The 26,780-nt window shown below is 40.8% G+C and overlaps 1 long non-coding RNA gene across 1 annotated transcript; it reads left to right on the top strand.

Annotated features, from left to right (window-relative positions):
• Positions 1–26,780, top strand: LOC112448000 (uncharacterized). Its single transcript, XR_003036220.2, has 3 exons — positions 1–430; positions 20,828–20,926; positions 21,536–26,780. It is a non-coding gene; the product is annotated as an uncharacterized lncRNA (long non-coding RNA).

The raw sequence follows: 26,780 nt of genomic DNA, 5'->3' as shown, positions 1-26,780 counted from the left end.
GTCAGGGAAACCATGACACCACTCCCACTGCAACCATGGAGACCAGTTTATGGGAGGCAGTGTTTGTTGTTGTTTTTAATTTCCCCTCCTTCCCTCCCTCCCTCCCTTCTTCCTCTCTTTCCCACCTTCTTTCTTCTCTCCCTCCTTCTCTTCCTTCCTTCCTCCCTCTCCCCCTCCATCTTTCTCTTCCTCCTTCCCTCCCTCCTTTTTTCTTCCTCCCTCCTTTTCTTCCTTCCTTCCCTCCCTCCCTTCTTTCACCTTTTTTTGTAGAAAACATCAGCCTAACCCATTCCCACCTGTCAGGAATCATCCCCTGGCCTTTCAGCTCCTTCCCAGAACTATTTGGCAACTGGACATCCTGCAGGAGAATCAGAGGTGGGAAAGCAAAGAGACTGAACATCTGTTACCTAAGGAAGAAGCCAGCAGTCAGGTAAGAGAGATTGATAGTTTCCCACCAGAAACACACTCCAGTTGTACATGTATTTTTTATCTGCTTTTGGAAAACTATTTTTATTATCGATCCTTGATGTCTATTTGACCCTTGTCTACTAATTCTTGTGCACTTTGTAAAGCCTGATGACTCAGCCCTTTCTGCTCATAAAGGATGAAATCTGGAACTGCTGAGCTGGTGTGGGAGCCACTGAGCTGGTGTCTAGGGAGGCAAAGCTGCCCTTGTTACAAAATGGTACCTGGATGGGAGAGTACAGCCTGGTTCTCTTTCCATTACATGCCCCCAACACAGGTTTACTGGGAAGAGAACATGAGGTAAGATGGCTTTGCTCCTCCTCTTTCTCTGAGATGCTTTGGTTTGTGGACATGGAGCCTGGCTAGTCTCGGTGCCCATCTGCAGATAAGGGGGGAAGACTTGCAGCCCTGGTAAAGACAGCAGGACATCTCTGGAGGCACTCAGTGCAGAGGGTCAGGTGAAACCAGCTATGGCCCCACTTCACAATGACTCATTAATTAGGGGGTGAAAAATAGGTCAGATTTCCATTTCAAAGTAGAGTGGCGTGCAGAAATTCAATACTATGCAAATCAGAATTTTGTATGACAAAACAGTATCTTTCCATGTAAGTTTGGTTGGACAGTTGTGGTAATATAAATGCTATTAGTGAGTACACTGTCTTAGCCCTGGGGTATGACTTAATGGTCCCAGGTACACAAAATTTCTATCAGTCATTTAGTGATTTTTTTTTTTTTAAGAAAAGCAAATGTGGACCATTACTGCTATGGCCCTACATTCATGCTGACATGCTTTGCAAGAAATCTCATTGCATTATTTATTTCAGAGTCAGAGTGCTTACTTTATGGAGAAGGTAAAATTTCACCTGTAGGAAAATTGGCACAATTTCTTATTTTAACATCCTCAGTGCCAAGCATTAAAAAAGGCCCTTTCTGTTTGGGTAATTTTCCGCAGCAGGAACTTTAAATTATTTACAGCTTCTCTTATCTGAAACCAGAGGAAACACACCGTTTTCCATGCCACGATTTATACTGTGAACTGTTTGTAGGAAAAAAAAGTGGGGGCGGGGAGTAAATTACAGATGTGAGCAAGAATCAGAGACAGAGCAAAGGATTGTCACAAAACCATGGTGTCTTTCTCTTGTGGAAGCTGAGGTGGGTCTAAGGGACCCTGGGAGGGCAGGGAACATCAAGATGGTTAGAAATTGCCTTGTTTTGGGGAGCTTCTGCAGTGGTTCCCAAATAAGCAACAGTGAATGACCAAAAGCTGGAATGAAATGAGCAAAACCTGGGTGGGTAATTGGAGGCACTGCTAGACAGAGACCTTGATCCCCGGGTCAAGAAGATCCCCTGGAGTAGGAAATGTCAACAGTTCCATGAACAGAGGAGCCTAGTGGGCTATAGTCAGTCACAAAGAGTCTGACATGACCAAGCACGAGTTCTAGCTAGCTAGACAGAGACCAGGGCTGGTGGCTCAGGTTGTAGCAATAAGGCTTGGCTGTGTCTTATGGGAAGTGTCAGCGAAGTATACTGGTGGACAGAGCATCTGTGTTCCTGGAGAGGCCAGAGGCATTTTCCCTTCCTCCCTTCTCAGCCTTTAGCCTTCCTCAGCCTTATTATCACACTCCCTTCCTACTGAATTGCGCTATCCTGAGGCATCCTCTGATTAGTGTTGCCAGATGTTCCTGGTCTTGGTCCCCTCCTCTGATTAAGAATTTCACATCTTGGTTTTGAACTGATCTCCTGTCAGTTTAATTAGTGAGGGTGAGTCTGTTGAGCCTGATTTTCTGGACCTGTACGGTCAGAATCACACCTAAAAACTGAGAGAGCAGACTCTTTGCAGTTCTCCTGTGCCCTCCTTCTGCTTCTATTAATTGACTCAGTTCAACTAAATACAACAGTAACAACAGGGGTTTATACTGATTAAGCTGCATTATGATGAGTATCAAAAGGGTTGTCTCCCTTGATTCTTAGCTCAATGAAATACATAGACTAACACACATTTTGCAGCTAGAGAAATTGAAACTCACACAGGTAGGGAGAGGTGTTGGCAGGATTCACACGAGCCACCTGCCTGCAGAAAACAACTTCCCACCTCAGAAACCACCTGTGATGCTGAGGAGCAAGTGAGCCCTCCTCACTGGACCTCATCATGTGATGTCGTTCAGGAGGCTCTGCCTCACCATCCGTTTAACCTACTATTACCAACTGTGATACTGTTGTTAATAACAGAACATGTATTACTGTGTTGTGCTCAGTCATGTCTGATTCTGTGATCCCATGGACTGTAGCCTGCCAGGCTCCTCTGTCCATGGAATTTCCCAGGAAAGAATACTGGAGTAGGTGTCCATTTCCTCCTCCAGGGGATTTCTCGACTCAGGGATCAAACCCATGTCTCCTGTATCTCCTGCTTTGGCAGGTGGATTCTTTACCACTGAGCCACTTGGGAAACCTGAACATTTATTGAGTATGTTATAATTTTCAAAACGTTTCCTCATCATGCTCTCTTTTGAACCTCACAACAGGTACAGGACAAATGTTTTCACCTTCTTTTATGGTAGAATAGCATAACTCAGGAGTGTATGCCTAAGGTTACCAGCCAAATGAGCAAAGAATGAAACAGAGCCCTCTGATCATGAGGCCTGACCATGTTGCCCTCCCTCATAAGCCCACCATACCTCTCCTGTTCCAAGACTTCTGTTTCCAATCACAACAGTCATTCATTAAATTTTGGCAACAATGAGTGTCAGGGTGTCAGGGCTTCAGGTGAGGGGACCACAATGATGGGCAGCCAGGGAGCAGAAGGGGTCATATTATCTTTTCATTTCTGTGGCAGTCTACACCCCAACCAGGAGACATGCTAGGGCTCAGGGCAAGGAAGGTTTGAGTCTTGAAAAAAGTTGCCCCTGAGAAGGCTGGGCACAATTTCCTAGCGATTGTGCTGGGGGAGAACAGAGAGATTCTTTAATCAGAGAAGGACTGATACAGAAGACCCATCCCATTAAGTCAAAGGCAGTGTAGAGACTGGCAAGTGGTGAGGAGAAGCACAAAGCAAACTGGAGATAAGTGCCACGTGCTTGAGCAACAGGAGCTTCATTGTGATTGCTGTTGTGATAAGAGAGTCTTTGTCTAAATAACAGCTGTTTAGACATAGGGTGGAATGAAGAAACAGCTTGGGAGGCCTTGGAGGTCCTGCCAACAGTGAACTTTGGAGTCATCAGAATTCTACTGCATTACATACTGGATCTGTAATCTGGACCAAGGAGCTTATCCCTCTTTGCTCCAAGTTGTCCAACTGAAAAACAGGAATAACACTTCATTCATGACAATGTTCTGAGAATTAAATGTGATGACATACACAGACAGCCTCACAGAGGATCTGGCACACACTGGAGCATCAGTCCATGCTATTTCCTGTCTTTCTTGTCTCTTCTTCCACACCGTGAATGAGGACCATGGCTCCATCTCATGGGATAAATGACTTAGTCCAAACCCAACAGTTGGCACGTTCAGAAATCTGCCTAGTAGTGATCCAGTCCAGGCAAGGAGAAATATATCTTTCCTTTGAGAAGCTTCTGGTCTTCATTGGGTGGGGAGAAGCATATGCTAAAATAACTAAGCCACATTCAATCCACAGGGTGACAAAGAGTCAGACATGACTGAGCGATTCACACGTTCAAATATAAACTGAATCACTTTGTTGTACACCTGAAACTAACACAATTTTATAAATTAACTATACTTCAATAAACAAATGGAATAAAATAGAAAGCCCAGAGATAAATCCACGCACATATGGACACCTTATCTTTGACAAAGGAGGCAAGAATATACAATGGATTAAAGACAATCTCTTTAACAAGTGGTGCTGGGAAATCTGGTCAACCACTTATAAAAGAATGAAACTAGACCACTTTCTAACACCATACACAAAAATAAACTCAAAATGGATTAAAGATCTAAACGTAAGACCAGAAACTATAAAACTCCTAGAGGAGAACATAGGCAAAACACTCTCTGACACACATCACAGCAGGATCCTCTATGACCCACCTCCCAGAATATTGGAAATAAAAGCAAAAATAAACAAATGGGACCTAATTAACCTTAAAAGCTTCTGCACATCAAAGGAAACTATTAGCAAGGTGAAAAGACAGCCTTCAGAATGGGAGAAAATAATAGCAAATGAAGCAACTGTCAAACAACTCATCTCAAAAATATACAAGCAACTCCTACAGCTCAACTCCAGAAAAATAAACGACCCAATCAAAAAATGGGCCAAAGAACTAAATAGATATTTCTCCAAAGAAGACATACAGATGGCTAACAAACACATGAAAAGATGCTCAACATCACTCATTATCAGAGAAATGCAAATCAAAACCACTATGAGGTACCATTTCACGCCAGTCAGAATGGCTGTGATCCAAAAGTCTACAAATAATAAATGCTGGAGAGGGTGTGGAGAAAAGGGAACCCTCTTACACTGTTGGTGGGAATGCAAACTAGTACAGCCACTATGGAGAACAGTGTGGAGATTCCTTAAAAAACTGGAAATAGAACTGCCTTATGATCCAGCAATCCTACTGCTGGGCATACACACTGAGGAAACCAGAAGGGAAAGAGACACATGTACCCCAATGTTCATCGCAGCACTGTTTATAATAGCCAGGACATGGAAGCAACCTAGATGTCCATCAGCAGATGAATGGATAAGAAAGCTATGGTACATATATACAATGGAGTATTACTCAACCATTAAAAAGAATACATTTGAATCAGTTCTAATGAGGTGGATGAAACTGGAGCCTATTATACAGAGTGAAGTAAGCCAGAAGGAAAAACATAAATACAGTATACTAATGCATATATATGGAATTTAGAAAGATGGTAACAATAACCCGGTGTACGAGACAGCAAAAGAGACACTGATGTATAGAACAGTCTTATGGACTCTGTGGGAGAGGGAGAGGGTGGGAAGATTTGGGAGAATGACATTGAAACATGTAAAATATCATGTAAGAAACGAGTTGCCAGTCCAGGTTCGATACACAATACTGGATGCTTGGGGAGGGAGGAGGGAGGAGGGTTCAGGATGGGGAACACATGTATACCTGTGGTGGATTCATATTGATATTTGGCAAAACTAATAAATTATGTAAAGTTTAAAAATAAAATAAAATTTAAAAAAAATAAAAAGAATTCAGGTTATTCTAGATAACTAATCAATAATAAACTACCATAAAAGCACTTTAAGAAAAAAGCAAGAAAAAATGTCAGGTCAGGAGCACTCAGCAGAAGAAAGTTGTCACAGAACAGATCAAAATTGAGGCTGAGCCCATTTTTAGCAAGATGGAGATACTGATAATATTAATTTAGTTATGAAATGTTGATATTAATTTAGTTATCAGTATCTAGCAATGTAGGGCTTCCCAGTTGGTGCTGTGGTAAAGAACCCAACTGGCAATGCAGGTAGTTCTAAGAGACATGAGTTCGATCCCTGAGTTGGGAAGATCCTCTAGAGGAGGGCACAGCAACCCACTCTAGTGTTCTTGCATGGAGAATCCCACGGACAGAAGAGCCTGGCGGGGCTACACTGTCCATGGGGTCACAAAGAGTCAGACACGACTGAAGCAACTTAGCAGGCACACGTGCACATTAAGCAATGTAAAGTAAAATAAACAAACAAACAAAAAAATGAGACATATAAGAGCTCAGGAAAAGATAGCAAGAGAGAAGGTGAAACATGAGAGTGACGCAGTGTGGAGCGTAAACCGAACTTACGCTGTTTCCAGGGTTTACAGGTGTTACCAGCAGGAGACCTGGCTTGCTGGGGGAATACATCACCACAGTGGAAGCAGAACTGCCTCCAACCGCTCTTTAAATTACATCGGAGCATAGATAAACAAGAAAATCTTACTTTTTAAAAAACCGAAACAAACATAACTTTGTCATCAAAGGTAAAAATAAAAAGAATAGTATGCAAAACAAAAACCATAGGCAAATCTCACTGAGTGACATTAAACAACACATTGGAAAAAATAATACCATGAGAGTTCTATTTGCATAATATAAAATATCTTCAATATTAGGGAATCTTTCAGTAATAATTCACTACATTAATAGACCGAAAGAGAAAAGGTTTATAACCCTCTTCTTGGATGCTGAAAAAACAGTAGATAAATTCAACATCTAAATTATTAACAAGAAAAAATACACCTCCTCATCAGTCTGAAATATATCCAACTTAAGATATAGCAGCCAAAAGCAGTTTGTGATCTCTGATTATTTCTTGCCACAAAAGCAATTTGGGGATCAATTGGACATATTTGAAAATGAACTAGCTATTATCATGATTAATTTTACTTTGGATAATGATTTGTGTCTATGTAGAGAAATCTTAATTTTTTTGACAAGCCATGATTTCTGTAATTTATTTTTTAATTAAAAAATTGAAAATATATCTTTATTTTTCTGGTCATACCACACGGCATGTGGGATCTTAGTTCCCAAACCAGGGATCAAACCCATACCCCCAACAGTGGAAGCATGGAGTCTTAAGCACTGGACTGTCAGGAAAGTTCCTGTAATTTACTCTAAATCATTCAGATACAGATAGATATAGACAATGTGTGGGTATGTGTGTGAGGCAATTCAGATAGAATGGTAACAACTGTTGAATCTAGGTTCTTGCATTTATGATGTTTATTGTACCATACTTTGTAAATTTCTGTATGTTTTAAAATTTTTTATGATAAAATATTTTTAAAATACTCATCTCAATCCAAAAGATATTCAGTGCTTCACAGGGAAATGTTGGGAGCATTCCCATATAATCAGTAATAAGACAAAAGAATGTTAAATATTACCACTCATTTATTTTAATCTGGAGCTAATGGTCAATGAAATTAGAAGGGAGAAAGAAATAAGGATGGATCAAGTAACACTTTTACTATGGGAAAAATTGGAAAGCCAAGAGGAAACAGTTGAAAAGCAATAAATAAAATCAGATAATCCAGAAAATGTCAGAATAGAGCTGTTAATATTCAAGTATCAATTGCTATCTTATAAAACAGCATAGAGAGGTTACAGTGGAAGAAAAAGACCATTCATGACATTAACATGACATAATTGGGGATAAGCTTACTAAGAAATGGTGACCATCATGATGAAGAAAATGCTAAAACATTGTGAAAGAACAAGACAGACAACAGAAAAATATACTCTGTGCTGAGACAGAACTCAGCTTTATAGAGTTGTCTATTCTCCCTTAGTTAATCTACACATTTAGTATCATCAGAAAAAAAAAACAACTTAGTAGCAATTTTTAAAAGGGAGGAATAAACAATCTTTCTGAAAAAGAACTTTCAAATAAAATTGCAATATTAAATCAATGTGATGCTCATATTAAAAAAGATAGATAATTGAAAAGAACCTCATGCATGCTCGCATGCTCAGTCGTGTCCAACTATCTGCAACCCTCTGAACTGTAGCCCACCAGGCTCCTCTATCCATGGGGTTTCCCAGGCAAGAATACTGGACTGGGTTGCCATTTCCTCTTCCAGGGGATCTTTCTGACCCAGGGATTGAACCTGTCTCCTGTCATCTCCTGCACTGGCAGGCAGATTCTTTACCACTGAGCCACCGGGGAAGCACAAAGAACCTCATGTTCAGTGGCTCAGTCACGTCTGACTCTTTGCAACCCCATGCACTGCAGCACGCCAGGCTTCCCTGTCTTTCACCATCTCCCAGAGTTTGCTCAAACTCATGTCCATTGAGTTGGTGATATCATCCATCATCTCGTCCTCTGCCATCCCCTTTTCCTCCTGCCTTCAATCATTCCCATCATCAGAGTCTTTTCCAATGAGTCCATTCTACATATCAGGTGGCTGAAGTATTAGACCTTAAGCTTCAGCATCAGCCCTTCAAATGAATATTCAGGATTGATTTCCTTTAGGATTGACCTGTTTGATCTCCTTTCAGTTCAAGGGACTTTCAAGAGTCTTCTCCAACGCCACATCTCAAAGGCATCATTTCTTCAGTGCTCATCCTTCCTTATGGTCCAACTCTCATATCCATACATGGCTACTGGAAAAACCATAGCTTTGACTATACGCACCCTTGTCAGTAAAGTAGTGTCTTTGTTTTTTAACATGCTGTCTAGGTCTGTGATTGGTTTTCTTCCAAAGAGCAAGGGTCTTTTTATTTCATAGCTGCAGTCACCATCTGCAGTGATTGCGGAACCCAAGAAAATAAAATCTGCTACTGTTTCCATTGTTTCCCCATCTACTTGCTATGAAGTGATGGGACTGGATGCCATGACCTTACTTTTTGAATGTTGAGTTTTATGCCAGCTATTTCACTCTCCTCTTTCAGTTTCATAAAGAGGCTCTTCAGTTCCTCTTGGCTTTCTGCCATAAGGGTGGTGTCATCTGCGTATCTGAGGTTATTGATATTTCTTCCGGCAATCTTGATTCCAGCTTGTGCTTCATCCAACCTGATTTTGCATGATGTACTCTGCATATAAGTTAAATAAAGCAGGGTGGCAATATACAGCCTTGATGTACTCCTTTCCCAATTTGGAACCAGTCTTTTATTCCATGTCCAGTTCTCACTGTTGCTTCTTGACCTGGATACAGGTTTCTCAGGAGGCAGATCAGGTGGTCTGGTATTCCCATCCCTTGAAGAATTTTCCACAGTTTGTTGTGATCCACACAGTCAAAGCATAGTCAATAAAGTAGAAGTAGATATTTTTCTGGAACCCTCTTGCTTTTTTCTATGATCCAACAGATGTTGGCAGTTTGATCTCTGGTTCCTCTGCCTTTTCTAAATCCAGCTTGAACTTCTGGAAGTTCTTGGTTCATACTTACACGAAATTAGATATAAGAATTTAAAGATGATGTTTTAAGTTAGAGAGGAAAATGTTAATTAATAAGTAAGGACTATGGAAATAACTGTATCATTTTCAGAAAAATAATTTGTAGAAAGAAAATTTTAAATAGCTCAACTATGAACATACAAAAAGGAAACAATGAAAACACTAAAAGAAAATGAAAATAAGGAACTTCTCTATAAGTATTACACATGATCTAGTTTGGTAAATTTGACTACAAAAAGCCCCTAATTGGGAAACACTTAAAAAACAAATCAAAAACCAAATGGAAATCTTGAAAAAAATTTTGCAATTTTTATCATGATCAAAGTGTTAATTATTCTAACAAACCAATGAAAAAATGCCTACCATAAAATAGACACTGCATAAGGGATATATACAGAGAGTTTCCACCCTTCCTCCCAACACAAATATAAACCTCTGAACATGTGGAAATATATTTCTTCTCACTTTAAGAGTGCTGCAAATTGAAACTATATCCCAATTCTGTTGTTCATCAACCAAATTGACACAGATCTTCCAACTGTGGTTCTAGAGAAGACTCTTGAGAGTCCCTTAGACAGCAAGGAGATCAAACCAGTCAATGGTAAGGGAAGTCAACCCTGAATACTCAGTTCTTCCAATGAACTGAGGCTGAAGCTGAAGTTTCAATCCTTTGGTCATCTGATGTGAAGAACCGACTCACTGGAAAAGACCCTGATGCAGGGTAAGCTTGAGGGCAAGAGGAGAAGAGGGGCAACAGAGGATGAGACAGTTGGAGGTCATCACAGACTCTATGGACATGAGCTTGAGCAAACTCCGGGAGATGGTGATGGACGTGGAAGCTTGGTGTGCTGAAATCCATGGGGTTGCAAAGAGTTGGACATGACTTAGCAACTGAAAAAGAACAACAAAAGCAATACCACTTATTGGGGAAAAATAGAAGGAAAGACACAGGCTCTCTTTTCTCTGGGAATTATCGCTTGGCACATCTTCTGAAGCAAATTTGGTAATATTGATAACAAATTTTAATTGTTTAATTATGTTTACTATATATCAATAATATTACTAATAATATTTTACTGTTATATATTTATAATATTTACTATAAAATAGAAATACAGTTTTCCTTTGACTCGGAAATTTCCTCTTCTAGTCTTCATCACAGATATTTTCACACATACATAAATTCCTTGTAAGGCCTTGTAAGATTTTTTTATAGAAAGCTGGTAAGAAAAATAAGAAACAAACAAACCCTAGATATTTTATTCAGGAAACAGGTAAATTAGGTGACACATTCATTTAGTGCCAGCAGTTAAAAAGGAAGAGGTAAGTCTTTGATACTGACATTGAAACATCTCCAAAATAAATATAACGTGGGAAAAAAATCAAGAATACCATGTTCAGGAGGCTTTTCTGTGTAGAATTTTCTTTCTCATGATTTTTTTTTTTTTTTTTTGCATAAAGCACAGATAAATTCCATTTCTGTGAGGATGAGCCTATAGCTGGTAACGATGCTTGCCTCTGGAGTAAGGCTGTGAAAAGGTGGTTGAGGAGAAACTTACATCCTCCTGTATAACGTTTTTATCTGAAGTTGTTTTAATCATTTGCACATATTTTTTTATCCCTGGTGGCTCACCAGGTAAAGAATCTGCCTGCAATGCAGGAGCCCTGCGTTTGATCCGTAGGTCAGGAAGATGCCCTGGAGAAGGGAATGACAACCCATTCCAGTATTCTTGCCTGGAGAATCGTATGGATAGAGGAGCCTGGTGGGCTACAGTTCATGAGGTCGCAAAGACTCAGCCATGACTGAATGACTAACACTGTCATTTTCATTTTTTTATCCAAATTGTGAACGTAATGTTGACAATTGTAACTATGAGAGCAGACACAAGCGTTTACCACATGCTGGGCATGGCTCTAATTGCTTCAGAGACATCAGCTCATGCCATCCTCACCACAGCCTCAGGAGATAGAAACGTTATAGATGCTGAAACACACTGCAAGGAGCACAGCTTGGTAAGTGAGCAGCAGCACTGGATACCTTCCAGCCATTTGCCTCCAAGTTTCCATCTTATCAATGTTTCTGGAGGAAACCCCTGCAGAATGGGAGTTCTTCTATGGCTGATGATACAAATAAGAAAGAGGGTACAGATTATGGAATGGAAGTGTTTAAGAGGTGTGAGGAGTTGGGGTCCAGGACCAAGGCAGAGATGGATCTGGTTCAGGAGGAAGGACCCCTCTCCTTGGAGAAGGATCTGGTAGAGACTGGGGCTGTCAGCATATGATTTAATGCTGACGTCAGATGTTTCAATGTCAGTACCAGAGACTTACCTCATCCTTTAAACTGCTCCCACTAGATGAATGTGTCCTAATGGATTTACAAGTTTCTTAATGTAAGTATTTAGGGTTTGCTTATTTTTCTATTTTGTTATATTTTTACTACATTTTATGTATTATACATCACAATCCTAAAGAAAAACTGTCCTGAATATTCATTGGAAGGACTGATGCTGAAACTGAAGCTCCAATACTTTGGCCACCTGATGTGAGGAGTCAATTCATTGGAAAAGACCCTCATGCTGGGAAAGATTGAGGGCAGGGGAAGAAGGAGGTGACAGAGGATGAGATGGTTGGATGGCCTCATCAACTCAATAGATATGAATTTGAGCAAACTCCAGGAGATAGTGAAGGACAGGGGAGCATGGCGTGCTGTAATCCATGGGGTCACAAAGAGTCGGACACGACTTAGCAACTGAACAACAACAACAAATATTTTTATTTATATTTTGCATAATATGTAATCATATAATTCATATTGATGTGATTGCATGGAATCAGTAGTAAAAGAGGTGGTTCAAAAACTTGAAGACTTGCCCTGCAAATCAAAATCACATGAGATAATCAGGATGGCTAGAATCCAAAAGACAGACAGCAACAGGTATTGGTCAGGATGTAGAAAAATTGTAGCCCTCATTCACTGCAGGTGGGAATGTAAACTGCAGTCACTTTGAAAACAATCTGTCAACTCTTTAAGTGCCTAAATGAAGTTACCATGTGCATGCTTAGTGACTAAGTGCTAAGTGACTTCAGTGGTATCCTACTCTTTGCAATCCTATGGACTATAGCCTTCCAGTCTTCTCTGTCCTTGAGACTCTCCAGGCAAGCATACTGGAGTTGGTTGCCATGCCTTCCTCCAGGAGATCTTCCCAACCCAGGGATCAAACCTGAGTCTCTTACATCTCCTGCATTGACAGGTGGGTTCTTTACCACTAGCCCCACCTGGGAAGCCCCACAGTTATTACACGACCCAGCAATTCCATTCTTAGGTATACACCCAAGACAAAAATATATGTCCACGTGTAAATCTGTGCAAGAATGTTTATAACAGCTCCTCCTCCCCCCATAATAGCCAAAAAAGTAAAACAAGGCAAATATCCATCACTATTTCTTTGGAAGGAATGGTGCTAAGGCTGAAACTCCAGTACTTTGGCCACCTCATGCGAAGAGTTGACTCATTGGAAAAGACTCTGATGCTGGGAGGGATTGGGGGCAGGAGGAGAAGGGGACGACAGAGGATGAGATGGCTGGATGGCATCACTGACTCGATGGATGTGAGTCTGAGTGAACTCCAGGAGTTGGTGATGGACAGGGAGGCCTGGCGTGCTGTGATTCATGGGGTCGCAAAGAGTCAGACGTGACTGAGTGACTGAACTGAACTGAACTGAATACATGGATAAATAAAATGTGGTTTATTCATACCATGGAATATTATTCTGCCATTAAAAGGGAAGACATACTGACACATGGTATAAAATGGATGAATTTTGAAAGCATTCTGCCAAGTGAAAAGAGTCATAAATGCTGCATATATATGATCTCACTATTATGAAGTGTCCAGAATAGGCAAATATTTAAATACTTAACATAGATTCTTGGTGGCCTAGGCTGTGGATGGGATAAGGGGTAAATGGGGAGTGGGTGCTTAATGGGTCCAAGGTTTCTTTTCAGGGAGATGAAAATGTTCTATGATGGACTGAGGTGATGGTTGCCCATGCCCAATTCTGTGAACATACTAAAACCACTGAACTGCATACTTCCAAGGACAAATTGGAACTGCATGTGAACTGCATCTCCGTAAGCAACTCTGGTTTCTTTGTAAAACGGATGGTGAGGTTGTCTCCTAGAACCCAAGGTAGGCAGTAGGGAGCTGCTTCAAGTGAAAAGTGAAAGTGAAGTCGCTTCAGTCATGTTTGACTCTTTGTGACACCATGAACTGTAGCCCACCAGGCTCCTCTGTTTATGACATTTTCCAGGCAAGAATACTGGAGTGGGTGGTCATTTCCTTCTCCAGGGGATCTTCCCAACCCAGGGATAGAACCTGGTTCTCCCGCATTACAGCCAGAATCTTAAGATTCTGGCCACCAGGAGCAGCCTTAAGGAGACAGGCAAAGGTGTGAAACAGCTGCTATGGGGCTAAGCGATGCCTGAGAAGGACCCCAGGGCTGCTGGCTGTGGGCTCAGATGACATTAGCATCCCAGAGCTCGTGGCCACAGCAATTATTGCAGGTATGCTGTTTCTCCAGCATTCAAGGTACAGGTGCGCCCTCCTAGACAAAACTCCAACAACGCAGGTTTCCTCTTCACTTGCTGAACATTAGGCAAGGACAATTGGGTGGAGTCCGGCCTGGGGCACCACACCCTGAGGACACAGTCGTCGCCATTCCCAGTGTCCCCTAGGATGGCGCACCCCCGACTCTGCCCCTCAGCTCAATCTTTCCCAGTGGAAATCACCATAGTTAAAAAAATACACTGTGCCCTGATTTTGCTCCTGGAACTGTGCAGCCAGTGTGCTTAGATCCCTTTAAATTTCCACAGCAGGAGGAGTGTTGTTACAGTCACTGTATGGATGATGGACCGAGACTCAGGCATGGGTGACCTGCTCAGACCCCTGCACCTGCAGTCTGGGGTGGAGGGCAAGTTTGGTCTTGCTCCTGGTTGGTAGGGTTTCCATGGTTCCGTGCCCCCTCTTCATGATTTCAGTGGGTACTTACTGACCACCCCCACCACGTGCCATGCTCCTGCCTGGGAGGTGAGAATGTAGAGACGGCCTCAAGGAACTTGCAAGCCAGACAGGAGCCCTGGTCCTCCCACATGGCACCCATCATGACAGGCCGTCTGCACAGGAAGCAAGACAGTTTCACGTGGCTGTTTGACTTGGAGAATGTTTGGACACACGCGTTTTGATGTCACAGTTTGACATGAGTTGGGTACAATGCCCCTGTCAACGTGTGAAGACTACTTGCAACAGGTGTTCCTGGACCTGACTATATCCCTGACCCTGCCCTTGCTAACAGGTTTTTCCACTTTCTATAGCAGCATTTCTATAGCCTGCCATTCTTTTTTCCCTGGAAGGTATTGCTTTTATGATCAGAAGAGTAATAAAGATTTTTTAAAACTTTATTAGAACTAGACTCACTTCTAAGGCATGTCAGCCTAGTCGCCCCAAATCATCCTTTTTAAAGGAATTTATGATATTAAATTCATTACCAAGAGTATAGAAAGGACATTTGATTGTTTTTGAGGATTTCCTGCCACATCTAGACTCAGAGTAAAGAATAATTTTGTGGCACAAATTTTGTTTCCTTCTTATTCTCCAGGCTCAGTGGCTAATGAGTCAGTGTTTAGTCAGTTAAAAAAAAAAAAAGTGAGCACAGTTGTGAAGCCAAGGCAAAGCAAGGTTTACAGTGTGGATAATTGATTTTTTCTGCTTTTAATAACATTTGTTTTTAGATGCTACATTTTTAAATTTTTAGATGATTCATTTTACAATGCCTGTAAAATGCAGAAGAGAATGTGAGATTTCCTCCAGATCTGTCCTCCAGCTCACTTCCCTTGAGGCAGCTGTGCTGTGCTCAGACTTTCAGTTGTGTCTGACTCCTTATGACCCCATGGACTGTAGCCTGCCAGGCTCTTCTGTCCATGGGATTCTCTAGGCAAGAATGCTAGAGTGGGTTGCCGTTGGTTAGGCAGCTGAGGTTACCAGGATCCTGCCAAAGTTGTTATACACATATACAAACAAGAGATTAGATGTGAACATATATACATATATATATATATATACATACATATATGTATGTGTATACATATATATTGCAAAGTTTCATGCTTTGCTTTCATTTTTTATCCTGACTCCTGTTATAATGAATGATCTTCCTACAAACTGTCATAAACTAAGATGCTTTAATAATAAGACACCCTATTATTTAATGTGCCATTTTATGTGTTTTTAACAAAGAAAAGATACAGCAGCATTGATTATAAAACTCATTTCAATTTCCAAGATGCATCTTCAAAAATTGATAAAATACATCATATTGTCACTCAAAGCTGTAGGATAAACTCCCAGGAGTGGAACTGCAAGTTTAAAGTGTACGCTTATTTGTAACTTTTAAAAACCTAATTGGACGACCCAGAGGGATGGTACGGGGAGGGAGGAGGGAGCAGGGTTCAGGATGGGGAACACGTGTATACCTGTGGCGGATTCACGTTGATACACGGCAAAACCAATACAATATTGTAAAGTTAAAAAATAAAATTAAAAAAAAACTAAAATAAATAAATAAAAATAAATAAGAGTTTTAAAAAGTAGGAAAAAAAAAAAAAAAAAAACTAATCGTGCCCACCAAGGCACTCCCTGTCCATTTACAACTGAATAACTCAGTAAATGAAAATGCACCATTTCCTCAAATTCAGTGTTGTAAACAAAGGCAAAAAATTTCCTCAAATTCAGTGTGTTGTAAACAAAGGCAAAAAATCATTTTCAACCTAATAGAGCAAAAAATGGTATATAAGCATAGTTTCATTTGGCCTTTTTTTTTTTTTTTATAAGCGGTGATATATTTCACTGAGGAGCTGACGCTGGAGATTTTGTTTTGTTTTGTTTTCTGAGAACTTTTATAATCTTGGCTCATTTTCCCATTGATTTGTGGCTTTTCATTTGGCTTTATAGTGTTTTTTCTATTTTTAGGAATTTGGTCCTTTGTGATATGAGCTGCAAATTTTAAGAATTTTCGGAGAAGGAAATGGCAACCCACTCCAGTGTTCTTGCCTGGAGAATCCCAGGGACGGGGGAGCCTGATGGGCTGCCGTCTACGGGGTCACATAGAGTCGGACACGACTGAAGCGACTTAACAGCAATAAAAGGTCATAATAAACTTTGTGAATGAAACAATTACAAGCATTGAACTCAATTTGTATGGAAAAGTTACAGCATTGAGTAAGGCTGTGTAAGTTAGGCTTAGTCCTAAGCTAAATAAAAAGTCTAAAATTTTTTATTTGGGAAGTCTGCAAACACAAAACTAGTGTTTCCCCTATGTATTATTCACCCAGCTTCAGCATTTAGCAACATCTTTTCAATTCTGTTTCATCTATGTCTTCTACTGTTTTATTTTTTTAATTACTAGAATATATTTTAAAAGAAACCTAAGAGCTGTGTCATGTAATCTGTAAATATGTTGTTATGCATCTCTGATAGACTTTTTAAAGCTTTTTTTCAGGTAATTACAGATTGAGAGGATGTTACCCCCCCTCCAAAAAAAAATGTTTACCAGGGAGGTTACTGGTAGCATCTCAAGTAACTAATATGAAACCCAAGAAAATGACATTGGTACAATCCACAGAGCTTATCCAGATTTCACCTTTGTGTGTGTCTGTAATTCTATATAATTATGTTGTATAAATTCACAGTCAAGATATCGAACATTGGGGAGCAGGCAGGGATAAACTGGGAGGTTGGAGTTGACATATGGACTACTACAGATAAAAAAGAGGACTTCCCTGGTGGTATAGTGGATAAGAATCCACCTGCCAACGCAGAGGGTGCGGGTTTGGTCCCTGGTCTGGGAAGTATCCACAGGCAGAGAAGCAACTAAGCCCATGTGCCAGAAAAAGAGTAGCCTGAGCTCTGGAGCGTGCCCAACTGCTGAGCCCACGTGCTGCAGCTGCTGAACCCTGTGCACCCAGAGCCTGTGCTCGGCGACGAGAAGCCGCGGCAGTGAGAAGCTCGTGCACAGCAACGAAGATAGCCCCCGTTCACCGTAACTAGAGAAATCCTGCATGCAGCGACGAAGACCCAGTGAAACCAAAAAAAAAAAAATCACCATCAAAGTTATAGATAACTAGTAAGGACCTACTCTATAGCACAGGGAACTCTACTCAATACAGTGACCTATATGAGAAAAGAATCTAAAAAAGTGGAGATATGTATATGTATAACCGATTCACTTTGTTGTATAGCAGAAACTAACACGACATTGTAAATCAACTTGCCCCAATAAAGTTGTTTTTAAAAATTCAAAAAAAAAAAAAAGAATTTTCTATTTTGATTATGGTGTTTTGTTGGCAGATAAAAAAATCTTCATCTTCTCTCTCTCTCTCTTTTTTTTTTTTTTACTTTTGGCCGGAGTCATTTTCTGACTCCCAAACGCCTTTTATTTATTTATTTATTTAATTTTATTTTATTTTTAAACTTTACAATATTGTATTAGTTTTGCCCAACATCGAAATGAATCCGCCACAGGTATACCTGTGCTCCCCAAATTCTAGATTTATTATCTTACTTACAGAAGCCTTTGAACTTTGAGATAATTCAATTCATCCATACTTACGATACTTCTATCATTTCTATTTTTTTAAATATAGAATTTGTTTTGATTTATGGTTTTAACTATAGATTCATATTTTTATTTCCTGAATGGCTATAAGGTTCCCCCTGTGATATGAAATGTCCACTTTAAACATATAATAAAGTCCCACATGTGTTTGGATCTATTCTTGGAATCCTCTCAGGTTCTTATTTGCATTCTCCCTGGAATCTTATATCTTTCTACTGGATTCTATCCACTGGATTTTGGAATCAAACAGTGGTTTGTTTTTGTTTTTGTTTTCCCGTAAAATAATACCCTTCTTCAACCCTACACTGCCCCGCATCTGAGACTACCCATTTTCACCTTTGTATTACCAAACTTCTAGAAAGAAGAAAATTGCATTTTCTTTTTCCTGACTTTTGGTTGGCTCTTCAGTTCTCTGCAACCTGGATCCTACTCAACATTGCAGTGAAATAGTTATTAAAACCATCAATGGGGTTTCCAGGTGGCTCTAGTGGTAAAGAACCCACAGGAGACATAAGAACCACGGGTTTGATCCCTGGTTCACGAAGATCCCCTGGAGGAGGGCATGGCAACCCACTCCAGTGTTCTTACCTGGAGAATCCCATGGACAAAGGAGCCTGGGGGCTACAGTCCATAGGGTCAGGCAGAGTTGGACTCAACTGAAGCAACTCAGCACACACACACACAAAGCCATCAAAAACCTCAAGTTCTCATCTTCTATCTCCTGGCAACTTTCAGTGTTGCTGACTTTCTTCTGCAGCATCTGTTCTCAGCCTCTTTAGCACGATATCTGGGTTTCCTCTCATCCCTTGGGTGAACCACCTTCCATTTAATTTGTAGGCTTGTCCTTATCTAGCCATTGAAGGTAGCATTTCAAGGTTTGGACCTAGCTCTTCTTTTTTCAGTGTATACTCTTTCCCTAGGGAAGCTCTCCTACATCCGCAGCTGCTTTTCATCTAGAAACCAATGACTCACGACTTTATTTCTCCATCCCTGCCTTTCCTCTGTGCTCCAGATGCATGTATCCAATTATTAACTAGGCATCTCCACTTGGATGTTTTGTTGACATGTCTGATACTAATTTCATGAGCCCAACCCTTTCCTCCCCATCCATGCTGGAGTGATTCTCTGCTGTGCTTCTTTTCTGAGCCACAGACCATCTACCTATGCAACCCAAGCTTCTAGCATCGTTGCTGTAAGCATTCTTTCTATGCTATTTGTGTGGCAGTGTTGACTTGTATTGACTTGTGACAGCTGATGGCTAGATTTTTGAGAATTTTGTGAGCTGATTGTTAAGTACCAAATTATAAAAACTTAATGATTAAAAATTAAATGATATTAATGTACAAGTAAATAAATAAAACTAAGCAAAGGTAATAAATAGTCAAAACCATAATTTCTGATTTTCCTATACTTTACTATTACCTATGTCCTTGAGATTACTGTGGTTCACCTGTAGTGCCTGCATGGAAACCCTATCCAGCCTGTATCCCTTCCCCACACTGCCTACAGTGATGTCACATTGGATCTTGAAAGCCACCATGGTGAGGATAGCTTAGCCATGGAAATTGGCAAATGTTACCAGTTGGACCTTGATTAAGCTTGACTCTTCCTCCTCTCCATGCTGGAGTGATTCTCTAAGATTAAGAGAGAACTGGGGGAAATGTGTTAACATTTAAACTTGATAGTGTGTCCTATCTTTAGCCATGATGGTGAGAATAACTTAAAATTTTGAAAAGGTAGTCTCTGTTCAAAATTATTAACCCATTCAGCAAAGAAATAGGTCAGGTCATTGACCAATGAGTGAATTCTTGCACACATCTTCATTATCTCACTTTGTTTCTCTTATAAACCAATATTCAGGTCAGAAATTTTATCAGTTAGAACGCAGTGTCTCTCTATATATAAGAGTTCTACCAAAATAGATAAAAACATATTGTAAGAATCAACTTGCTATGTGGAATGTAAAACCCATTTGCTATGTGGAATTAACAATAAGGAATATTTATATGTTACAATTATTTGTAAATTGTGTCCTTTTTTTCCTTTATGAGAGGAAAATTCACTACTTTAGTCTAATCATCACCATTCTCAAACAGGTTACTGTGTTAAACCAACCTCCACTCTTACTGCCCCCCCCCAATCTTTTTAAAGTCCAAATGTGATCACCAGTTAATACTTTATACAGGAATTCATGGGCTTGCCTGGTGGCTCAGACAGTGAAGAATCTGCCTGCAATTCAAGAGACCAGGGTTTGATCCCTGGGTCAGGAAGATCCCCTGGAGGAGGAAATGGCAACCCACTCCAGTATTCTTGCCTGGGAAATCCTGTGGACAGAGGAGCCTGGTGGGCTTCAGTCCATGGGGTCGGAAAGAGTTGTACACAAGTCAGCAACGAGACATGCGTACACACACACATTTAGTTACATATCATTGCTCCAGGAACCTGCTCTAGCTCTGCCCTGCTGTCACCTCTGACGCCAGCTGCTCCATCCTGCTTGATCTTGGCCATAGGTCTCCCCAACTCCAGCTTTCCCTGTTCTCTCTTCCCAGTTCCCACTGAGACACTGAGAACCCAGCCCGGGTGAAAGCCTCTGGCTTATCGTTGGCTTGGGAAAGGAATTTTAATAAAACGCTGGAGCCTTATTCTTATTTCAAGTAAAAAGTGTTACCCAACAGTAATTGCTGGAGGGGAAATATCTCGCGTGAACAAAAATGTCATTGAAAGTGCACATATTTTAAACTAAGGAGGTGACATTATCTTGTGCTGTACGATGACTGTGTCATAAGTTGTGTCTCATGCAAGTGAGCTTCTTTTTCAGGCTGTTCCTCTTGCTGCCGGAGGAGGAACCAAGGCCGGCAAACCGGGGATTGTCTTGTCTGGTGAGAAGTGGGGCCTTTTCTCCACGGTGGCTGAGAAGGTATCTTCTTTTTCTATTGCTGCTGTAACAAATTACAATAGAAAATTAACAAATTACCATACACTCAGCAGCTTATGACTGAGTGTAAAATAGCGAATCTATTTTACAATAAATCCCCTACATATGAATGAGTTCCATTGCAAGAGCATATTGGTAAGTCCAGTTTGCTCCTAAGTCCAACAAACAGCCTAGTTACCCAACTAACACATCAGCTACATAGTACTGTACTGTAATAGGTTTATAAAACTTTTCATACAAATAAAGACAAACACAAAAGATAAAGAGAACATTTTTAATCTTATAATACAGTGCCTTGAAAAGTCCAGTAGTCTAGTACAACAGCTGGTATACAGGGGTTGGCATCGAATGAACAGGCAAGAAGAGGTACTGATTGGAGGAGGGAGGAGAAGTGGGAGATGGTAGAGCTACAGGGTCATCAGCAATAGGAGACAGAGGGCAAGCTGCAGTTTCACTCATGCTTGACATTGATGGAACGCAAGTTTGAATTTTTGAAAGTTCTCAACTTGAAGGCTTGTGTATAGGGGACTTACTGTAATTCACATTTCTATGGATCAGAAGTCCATAGCATGGCTGGATTCTCTTTTTCAGGCTCCACAAAGCCAAAATCAGGATGTTGGCCAGACTGGGTTTATATCTGAAGTCTGTGTGGAAGAGGGAAAGGAGTGCGACAAGGCTGTATATTGTCATCCTGCTTATTTAACTTCTATGCCGAACACATCATGTGAAATGCCAAGTTGGATGAATCACAAGCTGGAATCAAGATTGCTGGGAGAAGTATCAATAATCTCAGATATTCAGATAATACCACTGTAATGTAGAAAGTGAAGAAAAACTAAAGAACTTCTTGATCAGGGTGAAAGACAAGAGTGATAAAGCTGGCTTAAAACTCATCATTAAAAAAACTAAGATCATGGCATCTGGTCCCATCACTTCATGGCAAATAGAAGGGGAAAAAGTGGAAGCAGTTTCAGATTTTATCTTCTTGGGCTCCAAAATCACTGAGGATGGTGAATGCATCCATGAAATTAAGACACTTGCTCCTTGGAAGAAAAGCTATGACAAACCTAGACAGTGTATTAAAAAGCAGAGACATCACTTTGCCAACAAAGGTCTGTATAGACAAAACAATGGTTTTTCCAGTAGTCATATGAATGTGAGGCTGAGTGAGTGTGAAGAACTGATGCTTTCAAATGTAGTGCTGGAGAAGGCTCTTGAGAGTCTCTTGACTGCAAGGAGATCAAACTAGTCAGTCCTAAAGGAAATCAACCCTGAATATTCATTGCAAGGACTGAGGCCGAAACTGAAGCTCCAATATTTTGGCCACCTGATGTGAACAGTTGACTCATTGGAAAAGACTCTGATGCTGGGAAAGACTGAAGACAAAAGGAGAAAGGAGTGGCAGGGAATGAGATGCTTGGATAGTATCACTGACTCAATGGACATTAATTTGAGCAAGCTCCAGGAGAAAGTGAAAACAGGAATGTGGTGTGCTATAGTCCACGGGGTTGCAGAGTTGGACATGACTGAGTGACTGAACAACAACAACTGTGAAAGAATCCTCTTCTAGGTTTACTCAAATAGGAGAATTCTATTTTATGCATTTGTAGGACAGAAGTCCCCATTTTCTCACTGGCTGGTGGTCAGAAGTCTTTCTTAATTTCTAGAGGCTCTTCTAGAGGCTCATGTCTCCTCCCTGTTCATAGCCAGCAGTGGCCTATTGAATATGTCTCATGTTTCAAGTATCTCCACCTTCCCCTTCTGGCTTTTTAAAGAGCTCCTGTGATTACCCAGATAGCCCAGCATAATCTCTCTATCTTGCTGCTGCTGCTAAGTCGCTTCAGTCATGTCCGACTGTGCGACCCCATAGACGGCAGCCCACCAGGCTTCCCCATCCCTGGGATTCTCCAGGCAAGAACACTGGAGTGGGTTGCCATTTCCTTCTCCAATGCATGAAAATGAAAAGTGAAAGTGAAAGTGAAGTCGCTCAGTTGTGTCCGACTCTAGCGACCCCATGGACTGCAGCCTACCAGGCTCCTCCGTCCATGGGATTTTCCAGGTGAGAATACTGGAGTGGGGTGCCATTGCCTTCTCTGAGGTCACTTTATTAGTAGCCTTAATTCCATCTGAAAAGTATATAACATATTCAGTCATAACACCAGGGGTCAAAGTCATGGGGACCAAAATTCTGCTTATCACCGTCTGCCCTCTGGTTTCCAAAATCCATGCCCATCCCTCATGCTTCCAAAAGCCCCCGAGGGCTCATCTGGTCACAGCATCAACTCAAAGTCCCCAGATCTCATCTAAATCTCATCCTTTCTAAAGTACCAGAGCTCACCGTCTGAAGCAAGTACAGATGAGTAGCCCATTAAGGGCACAATTCCTCCCAACTTACAGATCTGTGCGTCTTGTCCCCAAGATAGAGCCAAGGGACAGGTGTATGTTACCAGTTTTTCTAAGACATCTAAGACATCAGTTGTTCTAAGTGGTGGGAAATGGAGGGTTAGAATAAGCCATCAATCGAAAGCAGTTTTAAAATTCAGCCAGACAAACTCAATTAGATTTCAAGGATTCAGAATAATTTTCCATGACTTTCAGTTCTGCCTCTGGACTCTCAGTTTTATTCTGGGCCATCTCTTCTTTCTCAAGAAAGGTGGCATCACTTTCAGATGAACTGTTTTATTAACCTGCTTCCTGCCAGTAAGATTGGGGGTGGAGGGTGGGGATGGGGATGGGAGTGGGCAGGACAGGAAGGCTGCCCAATAGCCTCCTTTTATTTCATCCCCTGTCCCTTTTGTTCCAAACTGGTAGTGCTTCCACTCATGAAATTAGTCAGAATGTTGTGGGCCTCCTGGGAATGTCACGGGTGTTCACTCCAGTGGACAAAAGATCAGTTCACAAATCCCTCATCCTAAAAATGCTATTATCGTCATAAAATTATTATCATTGAATTTGCTATTTAGGATGTTTTCCTTTCTTTAGAAAAATTTTAGTCCTTAAGTCACGAAGTGAGATGAGAGCACAGGTGTTCATTTGTCATAAGCAAACTTGATCTCTGGAAATCTGATTTAAGGAGAATAATAGAAGGGAAGTAATGTGATTCCCTTTACTCTTGTGGCTTACAGAATCTGGGTACTATTGAAGCCTCAGCCTCTGCAGAAGATTTGCCATTTGTTTTCTACAACCAGAAGTCATTTCATGTTATGAAAAACAATTTTATAAAATATCACTCACAATTCCACTTTGAGAGCCACTGGTCGAAGATAAATAATAAAATATTACATATGTAAATGAGATAGACAGGAAGTATATGCATTCCTGGTTGGCTCTTGAATGGATATTCTGAAATTTAAATTGAGTAACCACTGAGCCATTCATTCAAACACAGACGATCATAAATGACAAACCGCAAACTGAAAGTGACTTAATGTCAAAGAAATACACAGCTATACTAAACATAAAGTGTCACTGGAAAAGACCCTGATGCTGGGAAAGACTGAGGGCAGGAAGAGAAGGGGGCAACAGAGGATGAGATGGTTGGATGGCATCACTGATTCAGTGGACATGAGTTTGAGCAAGCTCTGGGAGACAGAGAAGGACAGGGAAGCCTGGCATGCTGCTCTTCATGGGGTCATAAAGAGTCAGACACGACTTAGTGACTGAACAACAGCAAAAATTTAACAGAGGAATTAATAGAAAATCAAGACGTTTAAGAGGAAAACAAAAAGATTACAGAAACATTTTGTTTGGAGGTACCAAACATAAGGGCCACTGTTAAAGGCAATGTTTTAGAGAGAGTCTAACCTTCTGTCTGTGATCTTTAATCAGAATTTTTGAGGGTGAAGAAGATTTGAGAAGAAAATAATTGGAAGATTAATAAAATATAAACCAAATATAGGAAAACTGCAAAAATAAGCGGAGAAGGCAATGGCAACCCACTCCAATACTCTTGCCTGGAAAATCTCAGGACGGAGGAGCCTGGTAGGCTGCAGTCCATGGGGTCACGAAGAGTCAGACACGACTGAACGACTTCACTTTCACGCATTGGAGAAGGAACTGGCAACCCACTCCAGTGTTCTTGCCTGGAGAATCCCAAGGACGGGGGAGCCTGGTGGGCTGCCATCTATGGGGTCGCACAGAGTCAGACACTACTGAAGCGATTTAGCAGCAGTAGCAGCAGCAAGAATAAGTGTTAGGATAACAAACTAGAAACTGTATTTATGTGTGTGCACGCACATGTGTACATACAAATATACATGTGTGAAATGAAATGTTTTCTGTTTTATGCTCTACCAGTAAATAAGCCTTTTCCAAATGCAAATTTCTGAGCTGAGGTGAAACAAAGTCAGCTATTTAGAAGCCATCAGCTATTTCTTCCCCTGCAAGCTCCAAGGAGGGCTTCCCTGGTGGCTCAAATGGTAAAGAATCCGCCTGCAATATGGGAGACTTGGGTTCGATCCCTGGCTTGGGAAGATCCCCTGGAGGAGGGCATGGTAACCCATTCCAGTATTCTCACCTAGACAATCCCCGTGGACAGGGGAGCCTGGCAGGCTACAGTCCATGGGGTAGCAAAGACTTGGACACAACTGAGCAACTAAGCACAGCACACATGCACACACACGTGTAGGCACACATACGTGCAACCTCCACATGTTTCATTCTGCCATTGTTCTCGTGTACTTGAACTGAAATCTGAATGCAGCCACAAAAGAGTAACAAAAGTCCATCATTTATCAAGTTGGATGTTTATCATTACATTTCAAGAAGCAGAGAAGGCTTTCAATTAAAGCCCAAGGACCAAAGGGTGAGATGAATGGGGAGAGTACCGTGGAAGCATATACACGAACATATGTAAATAGATAGCCGATGGGAATTTGCTGTATGACTCAGGAAACTCAAACTGGGGCTCTGTGATAACCCAGGGGGGTGGGAATGGGTAGGAGGTGGGAGGGAGAGTCAAGAAGGAGGGGACATATGTACACCTATGGTTAATTCACATTGGTGTATGACAGAAATCAAACCACTACTGTAAAGCAATCATCAATCTCCTAAAAATAAATAAATATTAAAAAAAAGAAAATAAGGAAGATACACTTAAGGATCTCACTCACATCATTTAATCCTAAAATCCATAGCTATTTTCATAAAGAACTAACTACCCAATTTTCAGAGTGCAATGCAAAATTAAAATACAAGACTTCTTATTCAAATTATTAAGAATTTCAAAATGGCATTAATCTAATTTCAGGGTCCTTCTAAACTTGGAACCCTTTGTAGCCTCACAGATCACACACACGATTTGTATAATAACTGAACTTAATGGATTGTGTCTTTTACTACCCTCAATTCACAAATGAGGAAGTATAAATCCAGAAAGCTTAAGTGGTTCACCAATGATCACAGAAGGTTTGGAGATGGGACATCCTAGGTTTCAAACTTCAAAATAAAATTTGTGTTGCTTTTTCTTAAAATATTTGTGGTGACATCCTATAACTAAATAAATTTTGTAACTAAAAACAGAAAAGGAAACATAACTGAAAGGTTTTCAAAAATTGTTGATAATATCTAAAATATGTAACAGAGTTATTAATTATCCAATGATTAGTGTAATTTTTACATAACATTGTGAATGTGCTTTCAGTTCAGTTCAGTCGCTCAGTCGTGTCCGACTCTTTGCGACCCCATGAATCGCAGCATGCCAGGCCTCCCTGTCCATCACCAACTCCCAGAGTTCACTCAGACTCATGTCCATCGAGTCAGTGAATGTACTTAATGCCATCAATTGTACACTTAAAAATGTAGATTTTATGCTATGTATGTTTTAACATAATAAATT

The sequence above is a fragment of the Bos taurus genome, chromosome 1, assembly GCF_002263795.3.
Source record: "Bos taurus isolate L1 Dominette 01449 registration number 42190680 breed Hereford chromosome 1, ARS-UCD2.0, whole genome shotgun sequence".
Lineage (NCBI taxonomy): Eukaryota > Metazoa > Chordata > Mammalia > Artiodactyla > Bovidae > Bos > Bos taurus.
This window is presented reverse-complemented; position numbering and strand designations above follow the sequence as displayed.